The sequence below is a fragment of the Canis lupus genome, chromosome 29 (assembly GCF_003254725.2).
Source record: "Canis lupus dingo isolate Sandy chromosome 29, ASM325472v2, whole genome shotgun sequence".
NCBI classification, from domain to species: domain Eukaryota; kingdom Metazoa; phylum Chordata; class Mammalia; order Carnivora; family Canidae; genus Canis; species Canis lupus.
In genome coordinates this window covers 24338079-24357135 of record NC_064271.1, presented here as the reverse complement: position 1 = coordinate 24357135, position 19057 = coordinate 24338079, and the positions used below count along the sequence as shown (strand labels likewise).

Here is a 19057-nt window from a genome sequence, read left to right as displayed (position 1 = left end):
ATTTATATCTTTGAGGTCGAGACTCATTTGGCTTTATCTTTTTTCAAGTGCTGTGTTAAGCCTATACAAAATGTGAATTTATTGCATGATGAATAAATTGATGCCAGATAGAATGACACACTTTGATCCATTAGGCTTGCTTTAAGAAAACTGTGCAAGCTGCAGAACTGGTATTTCTGGAATCCATTTAGGGGTTACTGTGAATTGGGTCAAAGGGAATTAAACAGATGGAATTATCTGGTTTCATTTGAGTGAGCTGAGAAAACAGAGATAGCATAGCCTTGACCATAGTCAGCAGCATATAACTTTTCATTTAATATTGGACCAAATATAAGTAATCAAGACCAATTTATATTATCAAAATTAATTTGAAATACTAATAAATACTAAGCCTACATACCACTAATTTTGAAACCTTGTGATGTGGAGGAAGAAATTTGAATTGCATTGTGTGTGCTTTAAGTGTTGTCAAACAACTAGTTTATTTGTTTATGTGCCCTTTTTCATCACATCCATTAGTTTAAATATTACATGGTTGCACAAATTAAACTGATACAGACATTCAGTTAGAAACCTGGAGGCAAATTTCTGACCTAAAAAGCACACAGATTTGGTAGACTGACAGATCTGGGCTCAAATCCAGATTCAGTCACTTGCTAAATTTGTGCCTTTGAGCAAATTATAGAACGTTTCTTAATTTCAGTTTCTTGTTGTCTAAAATGGGGTAATAATATTTGCCTCATAGAATTATTTCAGGGATTAAATCGAGTTATATAGTATCTGGTACATGGGAATCACTAATCTTGCTCATGCTATTTTTATATGTTTATATTAATGGTACACATTTAAAAAAACTAAAACAGGAGAAACACAGAAATGTACTAGTTAGCAAATATCACAAAAACATCCAAGTTCAAAAATGATCCCTGATGTCCAACTAATTTTCATTGACTATTTCATGGTGGCAGACCTTGAGTGGCCATGTTATAGTGCCATGAACAATAGCAGCCAAGCTACTAAAAAGGACTTTCTTTGCCCATCATACTTCTATGTCTCAGAACTGTCGAATTATCCAAAGGAATTTTACAAGAGAAATTATTTTAATCATTCCTGAGGATATAAGTCACTTACATTTTCCTCTTTGCTATTAAGTTTTCCTAGGTCCAAGTATATGAATATTAATTGTCATCTATTTTTATTTCCTTGTTTTTAAATTGTTTCTCAAAATAATTTGGATACTTACTGAAGAACATATGTTAAATGATACTAAAAACATTAGATTGAACAATATTATTTTAAAGATTTTATTTATTCATGAGAGACACAGAAAGAGAGGCAGAGACATAGACAGATGGAGAAGCAGTCTCCTTGCAAGGAGCCCGATTTGGGACTCGATCCCAAAATTCCAGGATCATGACCAGAGCTAAAGGCAGATGCTTAACCACTGAGCCACCCAGGCATCCCTAGGTTGAACAATATTAAAATAACAACTTGAAATAAAAACAATTTCTGTATAAGTTTATACTAGTATTTTGAAATGGGGATTTAAGAAAAAATCTAAATAATTGATTCTAAATAAACCGTTTTTTTTCTGCCACTTTTATAATCACTCCCTTGCAATTGGCCTTAATATTCCTACATTTCTCTCCCTCCTAGTGATTTTCTGATGAGGCCATGACACTAGATAAAAATTAAGCCCAAATATTCACTTACTTTGCACCTCACATAGGGTTGCTGACTAGGTAGGGAGAAAAATCTTCAAATGCTGAGTAACTCTACTCTATGACCATAAATAAACTGACCACCTACCTAACCTATTTGTCCTCTACTACATAAATATAACTATTTTATACCAACTTTTCTTTTCTTTCCCCAAAGATTTATTTATTTATTTTAGAGAGAGGGAGAGAGAGAGAGAGGCAGAGACAGAGTGCTGGTGGGGGGTAGGCAGAGGAAGAGGGAGAAAGAATCCTCAAGCAGACTCCATGCTGAGCACAGAGCCCGATGAGAAGCTCGATATGGTGACCTGAACCGAAACCAGGATTTGAACCCTTAACAGATTTTAAAGGTGCCACCCAGGTGCCCCTTTACTAACCTTCCTATTCAAACTTTCAATATACTCCCCCACCTTCCAGTGGCTCACCTATAATCCATAACTGCCACCACCAGAGACAGAGAGAGCACACAAACTGATATTCTAGGTTTAATAATACCTTCATTTTCTTCCCACAAAATCTTTCTAACACCTTCCCTTCAGTTATAATGAAAAATGTGCCCACTCAGATCCAAAGTCAAATCCTTTCCTACAGGTCTAGATTTCAGTTCCTTCTCACATTCTCAAGGATGTTACTCATATAATCATAACTTATCTCTTGAATTATTAATTTTCTTTTTTACTACTTTGTGTCCTTAATACATAGACATACTCTTGGACCTTCCACCCTGAAGATTCCACTGTTAATCTCCTATCTTATTTGTTGACTTTCATTCATTCACAGAAATTACTTCAAAAGAGTCGTCCATATTCACTCTCTCCAAACACCATGCCATTTTCTTTCTTTGACTCGTGCAGTAAAGCATCAGTGCCCACTCTTTCAGTGAAATTGGTCTCATCAGAGTTGTACAATGAACTTGTGTGCTGCAAAACCTAATAGTTACTTTTTCATTCTCGGCTTCCTCCCGTTTTTAATAATTTCCGAGATAATTGATCAATCTTTTTTTCTTGAAGCATTCTCTTGGATTTTATGGCAATCAGCTCTCCCTGTTCTTTCATACTCATACTGTTATTTTCAATCTCTTCTGCTGACTGTCCTCCTTTGCTCACACTGTAGGTCTTGTTGGCTCCAGGATTTCATGCAGCTCTTTTATTTTTCTCTAAATTAACTGTCTGCCTAAATAAGACTAATCCATACTAGACATTTTCATAAGTGCTCTACAAAAGTATGAAAGAGACAATAAGGATGTAATCATAAAACATATTTTTTTCCAATTATTGCCTTCAACTATGAACATTGAAGATCTCATAATAGTATCTATGGCAGTGGACATATCTTTCCAGTTACTTTCAGCCATCATAGTATTCAGCCAAATTAAGTTTATAATTTAATCTCATATCCAATTCCATAATTGTTTTGTACCTGCTCCTGAAACTCCTAAGGTGAAGGATATATCTAATGGCACTCCGGTGGCTCTCAGGAAACATGGAATACACCTAGCACCTATTATTTCAACTTTGGAGCTTTAGTCATCTATCTGGACACCAGGAAAGGAAAGCCCAGGGCATCCTGCTGCACTTTATATTCAATTGCCTACCGGATATTTCCCCTTGGCTGTACAATGGGTGTCTCGAAATTATTATGGTCAAAATAGAACTCTAATTTCCCAAGCCCTCCCACAAACCTATTTCTCTGTCAGTCTTTCATATCTCATTACATGTCACTATAATCTATCAGATTGGTCGTGACCAAAACATAGTTATCTTTGATTTTTCTTTACCCTTTCCCTGCTCCTCCCCCAATCCAACAGCAAATCAATGTTTTTCAATTTAGAGTTTGGTAGTTAAAAAGTCAAGTTTAGATACAGTCTTTTTAAGAGCTATAGAAAATCATAGAAGCCAATATTTTGATGAGTTGGCCATTGTAACTAGATAATAAGTCTATTTCCCCTAGTTATAGTGACAGAAGGTTGATCTGAAACTAGGACCCTGATCTCCTATTTCTTAATCACTCATTTATTTCCTGACCCTTGATTTTAAAGATTCAAATTTTTGCATAAAGTAACTACTGTTGGGTTTTTTTTTGTCTTCAATTTGTTTAATTACACTGAAAGAATCCTCTATCAATACTCTAAAAAATGATACAATTGTCTCCAGCTAAGTTACAAATTATTGAAATAAACTTCAAAGCCTTGTTCACTAGGTATGAAAAAATACATAGATGCAAATAATAAAAACAAAACAAAAGTGTTTATATACTTAAAAACTATCTCAGTCAGGTTTAAAGCTGTGTTTCCCTTTTTTCTCCTATTATTCCTCTTATCAAATGTCACCTGGACATTTCGATTCTACCTGGAAAGTATCATTAATTTTTGTCTTTTTATTTCTATTAACATAGTTACAGTCCTAATTATCTTTTGCTTGAGGTTTTCCTGTAATGCCCTAAAACTAACAAAGTTGTAGAACGTGATGTTTCTTCAGTGCTTAAGATTGACTTTGCCATGTACATCCACCATAGCTTCCTTGGAGGTCTGGAAAATTGGTGTATTAATTTGTTCAATCAATTAGCACATCTTTATTGAACTCCTATCCCTGAAATAGGCACTACCTGTGTGGAGATCAAGTTAGTATCTAGCCAAGGGGCAGATCTTAATATAGCTCGATAAGTGTTAGAAATGTAACACGTAGAAATATGGCTTCATTACTGTAAGAGCCAGAATAAAAACAAATTCTTCCCGAAGGTATTGAAGAAATTTCACTGAGACGGTGACATTTTAGGTGGATCCCAAAAAACGACTGGACACTAGACGCTTATCGAATTATAAAATGTTTGAAAGCTGCTCTGGAACTAATGGTTTCAAGATAAAGAGTTTAAAAAATTGCTAACAGTCTAAAAAATTGTGAGAAGTTTAGAAAATTGGGAATGTAGGTTAATTGGGGAATAGAAGGTGATGCAGCTCCAACATCTAACATCGCATATATAGCCAGAAGGTTCTTTATTTTCTGGCTGACTAAACTGGTGCCTTCATCTTTCTACATAGCTCCGTGTGCATCCATCCAAAATCTAGCTTCTTGGTCAAAGGAGGTTGAAGAATGCCTGAGGAGAAGTATTGGAGGTCTGGAAAAGAAGGAGAAACAGATTAGGGAGGCTAGCTTATATTTCCTTTTCTGAGATAATTTAGGTTTCATTCTTTAGGCAATAGGAAAGCAACAAAGGTTTTAAATGGTCACGTTTATGAAGGATGAGGAGGTTTACTAGTGAAAAAGCTGAGGTTAACTAAGAGACAGATGTAGTGAGATTTTGAAGCTCATGGCATTGTGAAGCTCTAGCCTAAGGCAATGGGAAAGGAAGGATTGAAAAAAACAAAATTCAAGAGTCACTCTTCAGGCCACAGAAGATGTAGAATCTACAACTTTGTCTACTGAATGAGGAAGCAGAATCTAAGATCAAAACAGGTTTTATAGATGATAAGCCCTTGGGTTGATAGAAAAAAGAAATTTAGAGAATAAGAACACAGGAAGTGAAAGAAAATGATTTACTTTGAAGACTGCGGGAAGGAGATGGATAATAGGATACATTTTTAGACAAGTATTTGTAGATTAACGTGGGATAAATTAGATGTTTTTTAATAGGTAGGATTAAAAAACCATCAGGAAACCTATTTTTCATTAAAAATAATATTTAAACATTATCAGAACCATTAATAGTATATACAAAATATTAGGACAGTACTAAACATGAAATTAAGTTTAAGCCAAGTTTAAATAAAATTGTCAATCAACTTAGCTTTATTATTGTTCTAAACTTTTTGAAAATTGTATCACTAGTTTGAATGAATTCTGTAAATTCATTCTTGTGACTCCTACTTGCATTCTGAATTCATGCTTCTTGGACTCCCTTCCCTCCCCCACCCCATACACACAAAGTCCTTGGAATATGCACACCAAGTAACTACTGAATTTTAGTGAATCTTCACTGATCAGTATGAATTTGTAACTGCCTTCTGTTAAGATGGTAAAATTTAGTTATTTGGACTAAGTAACTTCAAGCTCAAAATAACCTTGGGGCTTGAAGCTATTTCTAAGTAATATCTTAAGTGACCCTAACAGCTATGTTTAGTTCATTCTGACTCAAGTTTGCTTGAGATTGACATATAGCAAAAATAGATATTTCTGTCTTTTTTTTTCTCTCCAATGTCAAGTTAGGGTGGAAAAAAGCTATTAGAATTACAGGCATCTTGCTTTTTAAAAAAGTGCTCTCACAATAATTCTTTATACAAACTATTACTTGATGATTATCTACTATTCTAAAAATGACTGGAAAGTCCATGGCCCACAGAAGTTACAAAACATCAAGGCAATTTCACCCTTTCAAAAGCTTTCTAACACAACTTTATGAAATTTATCATTCTCTATTTGGGGAAAATATACAATGGGACAAGCTGAAGTCCCAAAAATAAGAAATAAATCTTTTATGGTAACATTAACAGGCCACTTCCAAAAATCACCAAAATTACTCTTAGATGTGGGCACTCCTGAATTTCTGTTAGCTATTATTTTGCACCATGGAATGAGGGGGTTACATAGACAATGCCTGAAAATCTCAACTGCAGGCACAATGTTGCTTCTGAGCCAGGATCTGCTGATAAATTGTGGCTACTTGTTAAAATTAGTCCCAATCTAGCTCTGAATTTCCTTTCCTCCAGGTGCTCAACAGCATAATCATCTATTCTGCAAAGAATGCCATGTTAACAGTTTTAAATATATGTGTGTGTGTGTGTATATATAAAATTTATATATTTATTAAAATGTATATGTATAATTTATGTATTTATTAAATATATATATATATATATACATCTTAACATCACAATAAAAAAAGAGAATCCAAGTAGAACAAAGAGACACGATAGCTATTCTTGAGACACTTATTATCTAGTTGTAAAGAGAGGGTAAAAAAACCAATATAGAATAGCTTAGAAGTTGTGGTTATAAATAAAAAGTGATCAAATTGGACTCCTCTCCCCCCCAACATATACACAAAGTCCTTAGGTAGGACAGAGTAATCAGTCTATTTAATTAATAAATATTTAAAAATTAAGAAAAAATGTCAAAGTTGATATTTTTTAGAGTACCATGCAATATTTTAACCAGCTTAAAACTTTTTCATTCTTTTTTTGCAGCCAATGTAGAAAATATTAGAAAATAGAAAAAAATAAACAAAAGTCATTTACAATCCTACTAACTAGAGATAATAAGCATATATCTTGTGTTTCTTTGCAGCTCTTGCCCCTATAATTATCTATTTTACAAATTTACTTCTCTTCATCTCTGAGTGGGTACTGTGGTGTGCCACCCAGATGCCCCTCCAACCCTGAGGCATTCATGTCTCCACCGCTAGGAATATTGAAATTGTGGATCCTGAGCTGATGACTCTTTGAGAGTCACCTGAAGAGATCCTTGTGAGCCCAACTCCCTTGTCCCAACTACCTGGTAGTTCAACTCCTTTCTACTCAGTCCTGCTTCATTTCCTTGAAAGTGTTGATCCCAAGCCCAAGGACAGTCCTTATAAAACTTCCTGCAAGCAGATATCTCTCTTAGAGTTTGTTTCCCAGGAAACCTCACTCAAAATCCTCTGCAAAAGATTTTTGAATCCGTTTATCCCCACTTGAAAATATGCATTATCAATTCAGCATTACCAATTGAAACCTACGTGTAAAATATTTTCAGGGACTCCATGGCCTTTTATTCTATGAGCATCATTTACTTAACAATTCCCTATTATTAAACATTTAAGACAAGGAATTCAGGAGATACAGGAGAGCTACAAGAAAGGAAGCATTGGACATAAGGAACTGGAGGTAACATGAGCAAGTGTAGGAAAGAAATGTATACTTACCTTAACAAGAGCAGAGAGTCTCAAGAACAAAAATAATAAGAAATGCAATTGACAATGGAACTCTGAAAGCAAAGATAGAGGTGCCTGGGTGGCACAGTGGTTGGGCATCTGCCTTTGGCTCAGGTCAGGATCCCTGGGTCCTGGAATTGAGCCCCTCATCGGGCTCCCCATGGGAGCCTACTTCTCCTTCTGTCTGTGTCTCTGCCTCTCTGTGACTTTCATGAATAAATAAATAAATAAATACATAAATAAATAAATAAATAAATAAATAAAATCTTTTTTTTTTTAAATGAAAGTAAAGGTAAAAAGGTAGAATTAAAATAATGAAAGGTAAGCAGATTACTTGATTAAGAAAATTGGGGAGGAGAGTTATTTTAGAGTATACATGGGAATTAAGTACAGTGGAGAGCACCTGGATGCAAGGAAGTGAGTAGGTTTCTAGCACTCCTCTTCATGTGGAGGGGAGACCCCAATGCCTGGGATTAAGTGTTGGCTATTCAATTGGAAAGGGAGCCTCAAGAAACATAATAGGCTCCTCCCCCAAATGTCAAGGTTTAATAATGGGTTAGATCTAGTGAGGAAAAAGGAAAGGGAAAATGATGATAAGACGTTTAGCCTGGGGGACAGGAAGAAGATGAAGCTTTTAATGGTGGCAGCAAAATTCAGAAAGGGTGATTCTTGGTAGGGGAAGATGAGATGATTAACTTACCATTTGTTAGGTTAAATTCTTGGTGTTAGGATTTGCAACGAAAGACGATGTGTGGGGACAGGTTCAATATATTTTTTTCCTTCTCTGTGCAAGATATGTCAAAAATTAAGAAAGTTTTTAATTGTAGCAAGAGAGAAAACAAAGCCATGTCACAGGAACTAGTACATTTAGGTATATGCAACACTGGGGTCATCTCAAAGAAGCAATTAGCATATTAACAGGAAGAAGCCTTTCCTACTTACAAATTGTGTGTATATGTGTGTGTGTGTGTGTGTGTGTGTGTATACACATATATTCTTTAAGAATGTTATAATTGTACATTTCTTTTATAGCCTTGAAAACTAAGTTCTTAGTATAAAATTTCTTGGGACAATAAGTACATCTCATATTTGTAGAAAAATAAGTATATTATTTAAATCAATACTAAATTTCATTTCTCATCATAACAAAAGCATAACTGGAATAGTTTATAACTGGAATAGTTTCGCCACGTTTGGACGTAATTCATAACATATACCTGATGTTAAATATGAGATGATAAGGATGATTTGATGAGTGAAAAACGTTAAAGTGGTTTTGAAAGATTAGTTTGGAATGTTAAATTCTTGCTACAGTCTATTTAAGGATTATTCATTTTGACAAAAAAACCATTTTGACAAAAAAGCACAAGTGTTAACTGGTAGTTTATTAATACAATCCACTTATCACTGATTCTCACCCCAGCTTGCCCACATAGTCTGTTCATTCCTTACCTTCATACCCAACATCTTAAAGTTATTTCAAGGAACCCTTAGGGGAACTTCCATGCTCTTGTATGCACTTAGTTCTGGCCTTCCAGACTGATGTTAGTGGCCTAAGAAGCCATTTAAGAGTCCCTGTGTTCTTTCCTTGCTTCCAAAACCCATTCAGATAAGGGTACCATTTAAGTGCCAAGGGTGCAATCTTTCAGTGTTTCAAAAGTCACAGGTCAAATGTCAAAGTTGTACCAGTTTTTCTGCAGCCTCAGTGAGCCTAAGGAAATAGAAGAAACCATTTCATAGGCTTCCTTACATTTTGTCACTTTGCTTCTTAAAGCCTCTCCTTCCCCCCACACAATCATACCCCATAAATAAATTTCTTTGTATTTTTTTTTTCATTTAGAACTCTTTTCCATCAAGCCCTGAGAGAAGTTCATGCTATCTGAGACAATTACTATGTTATCAAGCCCATGATTTCCTTCCTCTTGTATGGAGCTCTTAACTCTTTGCTCCCCAATGTCCTTAATAAAAAGCAATGTTGGTGAAGAAGACATCCCTCCTCATATCCCCTCTCAGCAACAATTTGGCATCCGTTCATGGACAAAGTGCCTTTATGGGAGCTTTTTTTTCCCATCAAGTAATTTGCTTACCCTTCATTATTCTATGTCCAACCATTTTATTCTTACATTTAATAGAGGTTACAAAAGGGTTATATGATGCCCAGGAAATTCAGGGGCCCATGAACTAGCTGCATACATTTTCTTAGAATATGATATTTATGATAATTTTTCTCAGTCTGCATACACATGAAGCTAATCCTCAGAATAATCGAGAAAGCCCATATAGCAATAATTTGTGCTATGCACAGAAAGCCTAGATGGTAAAGGCACACAGAGCACAAGGGAGGAGAGAAGAATGCTTCTCTTCTTTATGTCAGCTAAGTGAATGTCTTAACCTGACTGTAAGAACCAGGCTAGCCTTCAGAGTTAATCTAAGTTAGGACAACTTTGAGACAAGTGGCCCTTTCTCTTCACTCCCTCTTATACATTTTTGCTCGTACTTGTGTATATGTTATTTGCCAAAAGTTCCCTTTTGGGGTAATAACCAGGACACTATAATTTCAGGAACAAAGGACAAGATACAAAGTGACTGAGGCTTATCTTCCAGAGCCCACAATTTGGACTACAAAGCTGGTTCTATCTCTTTGACAAGTTGGGCAAGGAATCTTGGCTGAGAGATGCTCTTTATACACATTTGTATTTGGGCTTCTTTGGTGCCACGGTTTAAAAAAGCAAAGGCATCCTGACTTTGCTTATTCTTTCCATTTTAATATAGAATGAATGATCCCTGAGACTTCTTAGAAAATATAGTGTAGCTGAATCAGAACTTCCTTTAGAAATATTTAGAATTCTCACTCAAGGTATCATGTCTAAAACAATTATTTAATAATGCTATTTCTACTATTTTATAGCTGCTGTGTTATTACATTTATGGCCATTATTATCACACTAATATGTGTTGATTTTTATTTATTTTTATTTTTTATTGAACTATAGTTGACACACAAGCTTGTCTTCATCCATCCTCCATGCTAGAAGACATTAAAGAACACTGCTGGTTAAGTGACCTGCAACCCCTTATTGGAATCTCTGGGACAGAGGACTTGCTGCCTCTTGAGGAAATAAACCTATAGAGAAAAAAAGACATGTTTTATGAGTAAGGGTCTCACTATTTTGTGAAAGAACTAAAAAAGAAAGTGGATATTTGTATCACATGGAAAAAAAAGAAAGTGTACTAAATTCCTAACAATCACCTTCTTGTCAAAAGATGTAAGAAAAATTAAAATGTAAACATCTGTACTTTCAAAATTAAAGCAACTCAAACTTGAACAAGGATACATTTTTTACTTAAACCATAGGGGTAATTTTATTTATTTATTTATTTATTTATTTATTTATTTATTTATTTAGATTTATTTATTTGAGAGAGAGAGAGCATGGGATGGGGAGGGGTAAGGGGAGAGGGAACAGAGCACAGAGCCCAAAAGGGAGTGAAAATATTCAATAAATTCACAATTTCAGGAGATATTTCTACTCTGAAAAGCAGTAATAAATTACAGAGTCTAAATGTTACTTTGTATATTATGGGTTACCTAATAAATAGTTGTTGTCTTAACTCTGACAGTGGCTAGATAGTTAACAGTAATGATTTAAAAAGATATGACATGTAAAATAATATTAATAATATTTCTTTTTTCTCCTATTCAAAAAATCAGTGATTATCATATACAGCATCTGTCTTTCAAAACTATCAAGGTACAATAAAAAAAGTGGGTTTTTTTACTTACATTTTCCAGTAAATTTTGATAATACATGTATATGAATAAATATAATACATATGCAGATTGTATAAGATAAACAGTAAAACACTAATGTCCAACTTTTACAATATGCAACATAGTAATTGATGATTAATATAGAGGAATAAACAAACCCATATTGCATAGTATTTGTAAATAGCTTGTAATTTGCTATACTATAATAATAGTATAATTTGTAATAGTAGTTTGTAATCATGTATCAGTATCTATGCTACTCTTAGTTAATGATATTTATTTTTATATTAAGGACTTAATTTGCCTCAAAGAATCTATTGTTTTTCTTATAATATCTGGAAATCAAAGAATCCCTTCGGGTACAAGAACGGGCTCCTTCCTAACATAGATAAACGTAGCTTTTGTATTTATTAGGCTTATACTCAGTTAAAAAAAATTAAACAACTGGAAATGTGCAAAGAAAGCCTATTTTTACTTTAATCATTAACAACAAAAGAAATTAGCTATTCATTTCAAGCCTTCATTTTAGCTGTGTCTAGCATTTTATGTACATTTTTTCATATAATTATCACAACAGCCTTATAAGAAATACATGTTAACGGCCAATGCTGCAAATAATGGAAATGAGTTGCGGTAAGATGAAACTTGTCCAAGGACTTGGGGTCCTTAGGACTCAAACCTAAGTGTACCTAATTCCATAGCCAGTGCATCTAGCTTCTGCACATTGGCTCACTCTGCAATTCTACCTTTCTGTCTGAATTCTGCATCATAAATCTTGCCTGTGAGATTTCATAAATCTCCTGCCACTGTTCTCTAGACACCTGAACTGAACTAGCAATACATACCATCTAGCCTAAATAATCATGTTACAATATAAAATAAAGTTTCTACAACAATATGGGGAGTACCTTCTTCATATCCTCACACTCCTGTTTTTTCTTCTCCAATGCACAGCTTAGCACCCTCCTTTCTCTGGGGAGATAGCATTGATGCTATGGGCGCGGAAGACACTGATTTTCTTCCTCCTAAGGAAGGAATGCCACAAAATATACTGTGTTGATAGGTCTGAATAAACAACCTATCGTGTAACTGAAATACAGCTTGTTTTTACAGGAAGGACTATTTTCAAATTTGGGAGAGGTAAAAATATATGATGAGAATGTGGCAATAACAGGAGAAAGAAAAATTGGAAAAGATTTGGTCTAACTTGCTTCCTCCTCTTTGCAATCACCTTTATTAATTTTCAATAATTGCCACAGTAGCTGCTTTAATAGTTATTATTTGGTATACAAGCAGTAGTAACTTGTCTCATTGACATCTTCAGGACAGAAAACTTTAACTCATCAAACCCAAGAAATTCTGCATTTCCCATTATGCAGGTTAACTCTTGAATAACGGTATATCATCCACCAACCATGCTCCTAAAGACACAGGTATCAAAGTACCCATGCCACATAGGAAATGTTGTTAATGCTTGAGATTGATACTTATTCCTTATATTTTGGTTTTGTTTTCAAAAGAAGTTGTGTATGTGTGTGTGTTTCCTTCATTTTCCCTTTGCATAAAGAGCAATTTCTTGTAGAGTAAGAGTAATATTTCAATAGTTTTGCTGATTCTATATGAGCAGAATCCAAGTAATATATAGTATACAAAGTTTAGTACGCATTAGTATATATGTTTAGTATACATACATATATAATAGTATAAATATAGTATGCATATATATGGTATAGATATGTGGTTATATATATATATGGTTATGCATTAAGTGAAATAAAATCACCCAATCATGAGTGATTTCATGTGTAATATTAGATATTCTGTGACTTTGAATTGTTTTCAATCCAGTTTGCAGGGCACAGTGAATTGAAGGGAATCAGTGTGATACCTCAAGAAAGTCTTCTTTCTTTCAGGAGGGGACTTGACATTTCGGTAAATTAGAAAGTAGAGGGTGCTGGTGCCTTTCACAAGATGTAAAACGCTTCACTTGGTACTAATGTACGTAAAGCAATTAGTTACTTGTCATGCTGGGCATTCCCTAAGGCAGTACACTTTCTCCATTAGTATTTATATCTACATGCCATTATACATTGGGTAGCACTAAATAGATGAGATAGGTTCAGAGAATTACTCAAGTCTTGTGCCATCAAGAAAAGAGATATTAGCAAACACTATTAGCATACAGGTGGAGTTGGATCACTTAGTTTCCAGTGAGATATTTATTTTTAAATGCTTGCTGAGAATGCAACCATTTAAAACTGATTAATTAACCCTTAGAGAAGTTATTTCTTTATTGATCGGTAAATATTTTTGGCTAGTGAACATGATCATGACAGTTTTGTTAGAAGTCATCTCCTCTCCCTTACCCTTCCTTGAATATACGGCCTTCTCAGCTTGAAAATTCTAAGCCTTCTTGTATTGGGGAAATATTACATTTATGAAGAGAAACTCAATTAAGGGATCTTAAAAATAAAGCCAATCATGTCCCATCACATATTAGGCTTAGGGTATATAGCCAAAATGAAAGCAAGTTTACGCTATTTCATGTTATCTCCCTCTAAATACATTCTTTCTCTCCCCCACCCCACCCCCATTTCTCTCTCTCTCTTTCTCTACCCAAAGATGTTGAATATTCATTTGTCTTAAAAGATAATCTATTTTCAATTTGGCTCTTTTCAAATATATGTTCTATTTAAAAAGCTATTAAGTTTTGATTCATCAGCTTTTTCAGTGAAATTATTAAAGCATCATCTGCCTCATTCACCAGACTTGCAGAAAATATTTATGAGTGTCTCATCTATTCAAAGTACTGAAAATGATCAGAGAGTCTGTCCTCTGGGTTAGCTCCCATAGGGTTCATATTTTGTTTAGAGCTTGCCACACCATATGACACTTACCTCTATGTGGGTTTCTCTCTCATAACTGTTCACAATGCATTTTCAGGCCAAATAGAATAAACTTGATAAATATTACTGAAACACTGAAATGCTGAAGCCCTATATCAGAGTTACTATTGATATTCATCTCAAGAATTTGAAAACATTCTTAGTTATAATTCATTTAAAAAGCAGGGCTGTTTCCCAAGTAAGTTCCCATGCTCCATTAGTGGGGAAGTAGCTAAGATAATCGATTCATAGTCTTATAAATATCAGACTTGTTTTTGTACAAATATGTTTAATTATCAAAATTAAGTATTTTATATTGCTGTTGATTGGTAGTATTACCACTTACACCAATTCTTTGTTTTATTGCATATTTAGAAATCCAAACGTTATGCAGAGAAGGTAGTGCAAATAAAAGCTTTCAGATATACAGAAGTTATGAATTTTAAAGGATTTATTGTATCACCACCCACCTACCATAATTTGGGGATCAGTACATACCTATTTGATATTTGGTAATCAAAACCCATCCGTGGCTTAAAACATATAATATTTCTTTAAATCATGCTTTCTAAACCTTGGAAATTAACTATCATAGGAACTAAGTAAAAGTCACCTTTCCTTATATTCTCATAGCCACTTGGAGATAGTAAGACAGAGGTTAATGAAAATTGGATTATAAAATATAAACATATAACTCCTAAAACAGTAAGACAAAGATGTTGCTGCATGGGCATTGGTGTTTAAATTCCTCTTCTGTGCATGGGTCCCTGCACAGTATTGTAGTTGGGGCATTCAGTACACAGAGAAAACATGCAATGTCCTTGAAGAATCTTTTCTATTGTGAATCGTGGGCAGGGAGAATTTAGCCTTGAGTATGTACTCAAGACAAAGTCTATAGAGAATGAAAAAGACTGAATAGTCTGGAAATATATCTAGATCAACATCCTTCGAAATAACTCAGAGAGAAAAATTCTTGTCAGAGAGATTTAAAATACTGCACATGATGAGCCACTCAGGACAGGATCTAAGGATTGTCAGCCTTCTCTCCAACTATAAAATCCTACACAGTCTTGTTTCACCACTGCTTTCAAAATATTAATTATACAAATGTGCTGCCAAACACTGCGCCAACCTCAAGAAAAGTCTTAAAAAATTAGCCAATGTAACAGAGTTGATTAAACAGTGAATCATGGGATCCCTGGGTGGCGCAGCGGTTTGGCGCCTGCCTTTGGCCCAGGGCGCGATCCTGGAGACCCGGGATCGAATCCCACGTCGGGCTTCCGGTGCATGGAGCCTGCTTCTCCCTCTGCCTGTGTCTCTGCCTCTCTCTCTCTCTCACTGTGTGCCTATCATAAATAAGTAAAAAATTAAAAAAAAATTAAAAAAAAAAAAAATTAAACAGTGAATCACTACTTCCTGCTGAATATATTTTTGCTGTTTTTCTAAGGACTTCAGTCACTGTAAGCAAAATATCAACTATATCTATCAATCTCAAGGTCAATTATGAAATTACCAAACCATATTTTTCTATATGTTAGGTTATTAAACAAATCATTTTCTAAGCATTAAAAAAATCTTTTCCAACCTGTATAAAATGCTGTCAACTTTTTCATCTATGGCAACACAATGGGATAAGAGTAAATATTAAATTTATCTAAATATTATTTTTAAACTTTTCCTACGAAAATAAAGGCATTGATTGAATTAGTTGCAGGTGTTTACCTGCTGTTTTCTCAATAGAGGAGAGAAGGGAGTATGGAAATTGGCAAACAATCCATTTAACAGATATTTATTGAGCAATTACTTAGTGAAAAATACATTGTTAGGACTGACTATATAATTTGTGGGGCTCAGTGTGAAAGGAAAATTTAAGGACGCTTGCTCGAAATTTAATAATGTCAAATTGTAACAGCAGAACATTAAACAAAGCACAGGGCCCTACTAAATGTGCAGTCCAGTGTAACCACACAGGTCACATGTGAAGCTGACCCTGCTGCTGGACAACATGGAGTTCCAAAAGATGAATATGACATTTCTTCCTTGCATAGAAATGAGGAAGGGGCACCGGTATGGTTCAGTAGTTGAGTGTCTGCCTTTGGCTCAGGATGTGATCCCTAGGGTCCTGGGATGGAGTCCCGCATGGGCTCCCCACAGGGAGTCCGCTTCTCCTCCCTCTGCCTGTGTCTCTGTCTCTCTCTCTCTCTGTCTTTCATGAATAAATAAATAAAATCTTTAAAAGCAAAACAAAAACAAACAAAAAGAAATAAAGAAGGGCATAGGTGGGTTTATTGTGTCAGCCCTCACCTGGAAGCTAACCCAAACCATTGCTTTTTTCTTGAAGATTCAGGAAGGGCTTGCAAAAGAATTAGTAGCAAAACAGGATCCTGAAAGGTATGTTGGGCTTAACCTGGTGAGAATGGGGAAAAGAAATTATTTTTGACAAGGGCATGTAACTGAGCAGAAACTTGGGGAAAGACCAGAGCAGGTTGTGCTGGATATAGTGTGTAGGTCAAGTTCACGTAGAGTCGACAGGAGTGAAAAAATTATAGGTTGGGATCAAAACAAGGAATTACATGAATGCTAGTATAGTGAGTTTGAATTTCACCTTGTAAGCAAATGGAAGCCTTTGAGTAACATGATCACAAACAGGCTGCAGGATGAAACGTGAGTAGAAGATGGGCAGAGATACTAGCGTCCAATGTCTAATTAGTAAGCCAGTTATACCAGTTACCAGGGCCTGGATTAGGGAGACACCTTGGATGTGGAAAGCAAGGAATAGGTAGTATCAAAAGCATTGCAAGTGAAGCACTGCTATACGGGAGAAGTGGTGGAGGATTATTTAAATGACCGTAACTCTCAAGCAACTCAGCAGAAAAGAAGAAAAAGCAAGGTTCTTGGACAATTCAGAAATCATCAGCTGAAAAACTAGATGAGTCTGTTAATAAATTTAGAAGTAGGAAATGCACGAGGCAATAAGTAGGGATCATTTGGTCATATACTAAAGGATAATAATTGTTAATGAGGATAATTATACCATTTGAGAGCATGATGATTCTGTGAGTAGGCTTAACAGTAAAGAACAAAATATTTTTATGTTGTTATCTGTTTCTGTAGCAAGACAGTCAAGGATCATGTATATGCCTCATATTGTCTGGGTTGAAAGTGTTTTCAGTGAATTAAGTAACATCTCTTTCCATATTTAGTGCTATATGAAAGCAATAATAATGGTCTTTCTTTTTGAATCCCTGAAACCCCATATTCTTCAAATCGACAAACAGTGGAAAACACTGAGGGAAAATACAGGCAAGAGATGTCCTCAGGTAACTCAGAGTGCCATAGGGAAAACAGATGATAATACTTATTCTAATAACAGGTTGGCGCAGCCAGGGAAAAGAGAAAATAAGTCTTTTTAAGTGAAAAGAAGTCAAAGATTTCTTCACAATCATGATTCTTGCACTGAATCTTTAAAGGGGTAATTTTTCCATTCATGAATGCATATTTAATTATCTGAATACATTAAAATGTCATGGATTCTATAGCAAATTATTTTTTATGGATCTTCCAAAGATAAATATAACAAAATGAAATACTTGAGTAATAAAATATTTTCTGTTCAATGTTTGTATACCTTTTTGCCAATAAAAGTGGACAAAGTGATGTTTCAAACCTTAAAATATAGTATACTGAATGCATAAAAGCATAATACTCTTAGCTTTTTGCTGATGTGATTTTTTCATTTTATAAACTTAAATATCTCCTTTCATTTTAGCTCAAAATCTTCATTGTATACACATTTATAATGTGCTTGAGCATTGAAAATTGAGCCATGTATATTTTAGGACAAATATTGGGGGAAGTTATGTTCAATACTAATGTCTATACCATTTAAACAATGGAAGCATCAGGTAAGTAACAACATTTGGACAGCAAGTCAATATGACTATGAAAGGTCTCCAATAATGAGCAAATTCAGACCAATACACAGTTTGAGTATTTGGCCTTCTTATTGACAAAGGTTGCTTTCAATCACACTGTATCTATTACCATATCAATCATCACTCTAAATGAATACAATGTTATCATTGACAAAGACATCACTTAAGCCGAGAAAGTAAAGATTCTAAATAACAAAATAATGAAAGGTAGGTTGTTCACAGCAGGAAAATGAAAAATATACCTTAAGAATCTATTCACAGGAAAGTAAAAAAAAAAGAAAAAAAAAAGACGACCAATATAGAAATATTAAAAAAAAAAACTTCATTGCTCAGAAGGACCTTGAAATGGAGTACAATTAATATTACATTGCTATTTGTTAAAGTTAATGCAGAGGGGCATTTTCTTTGGTATACAAATTAAGATATGGGATTGAACTGATAAAAATGATTTACATGCAGGATTAAAATATTGGCAGCTTTATAGAGTGAAATGTCACTATTTTGCTGTACCTTCAAGTTTTACATTTCCTCCTTTGAATCCCTGTCAGCCTTCATGAACAGTAGAGAGTTTAATCAATGCTTGAAGTAGCAGTAGGATAACATTGAATATTTCACTTGCTAATAATCAAAATGATGTTTAGTAAACATCATAAAGTAAACTGACACATATAGGGCAATTATCAAATTACAAATTAAATAGGGCTCCATGTTTTAAAAAATGCTGTGCATTTAAAAGACTGTATTTCCACCAAATAAACTGTTTTATATTTGCTGGTTTTAGCCTAAGGCATTTGGCTTGCCATAAGGAATTCAAAGATCAGGAAATTCAAAATCTTTAGATCA

At 34.6% G+C, this 19057-nt stretch overlaps 1 long non-coding RNA gene across 4 annotated transcripts in view; it reads left to right on the top strand.

The window, feature by feature from the left end:
* Window positions 1-10932, top strand: part of LOC112678410 (uncharacterized) — a 28042-nt gene extending 17110 nt beyond the window's left edge. For all 4 annotated transcript variants that reach the window (XR_003147556.2, XR_003147554.2, XR_003147555.2 and 1 more), the window contains one exon: window positions 10616-10932. This is a non-coding gene — a long non-coding RNA (uncharacterized LOC112678410). The remainder of the gene's footprint in view (window positions 1-10615) is intronic.
* Window positions 10933-19057: the final 8125 nt, after the last annotated feature.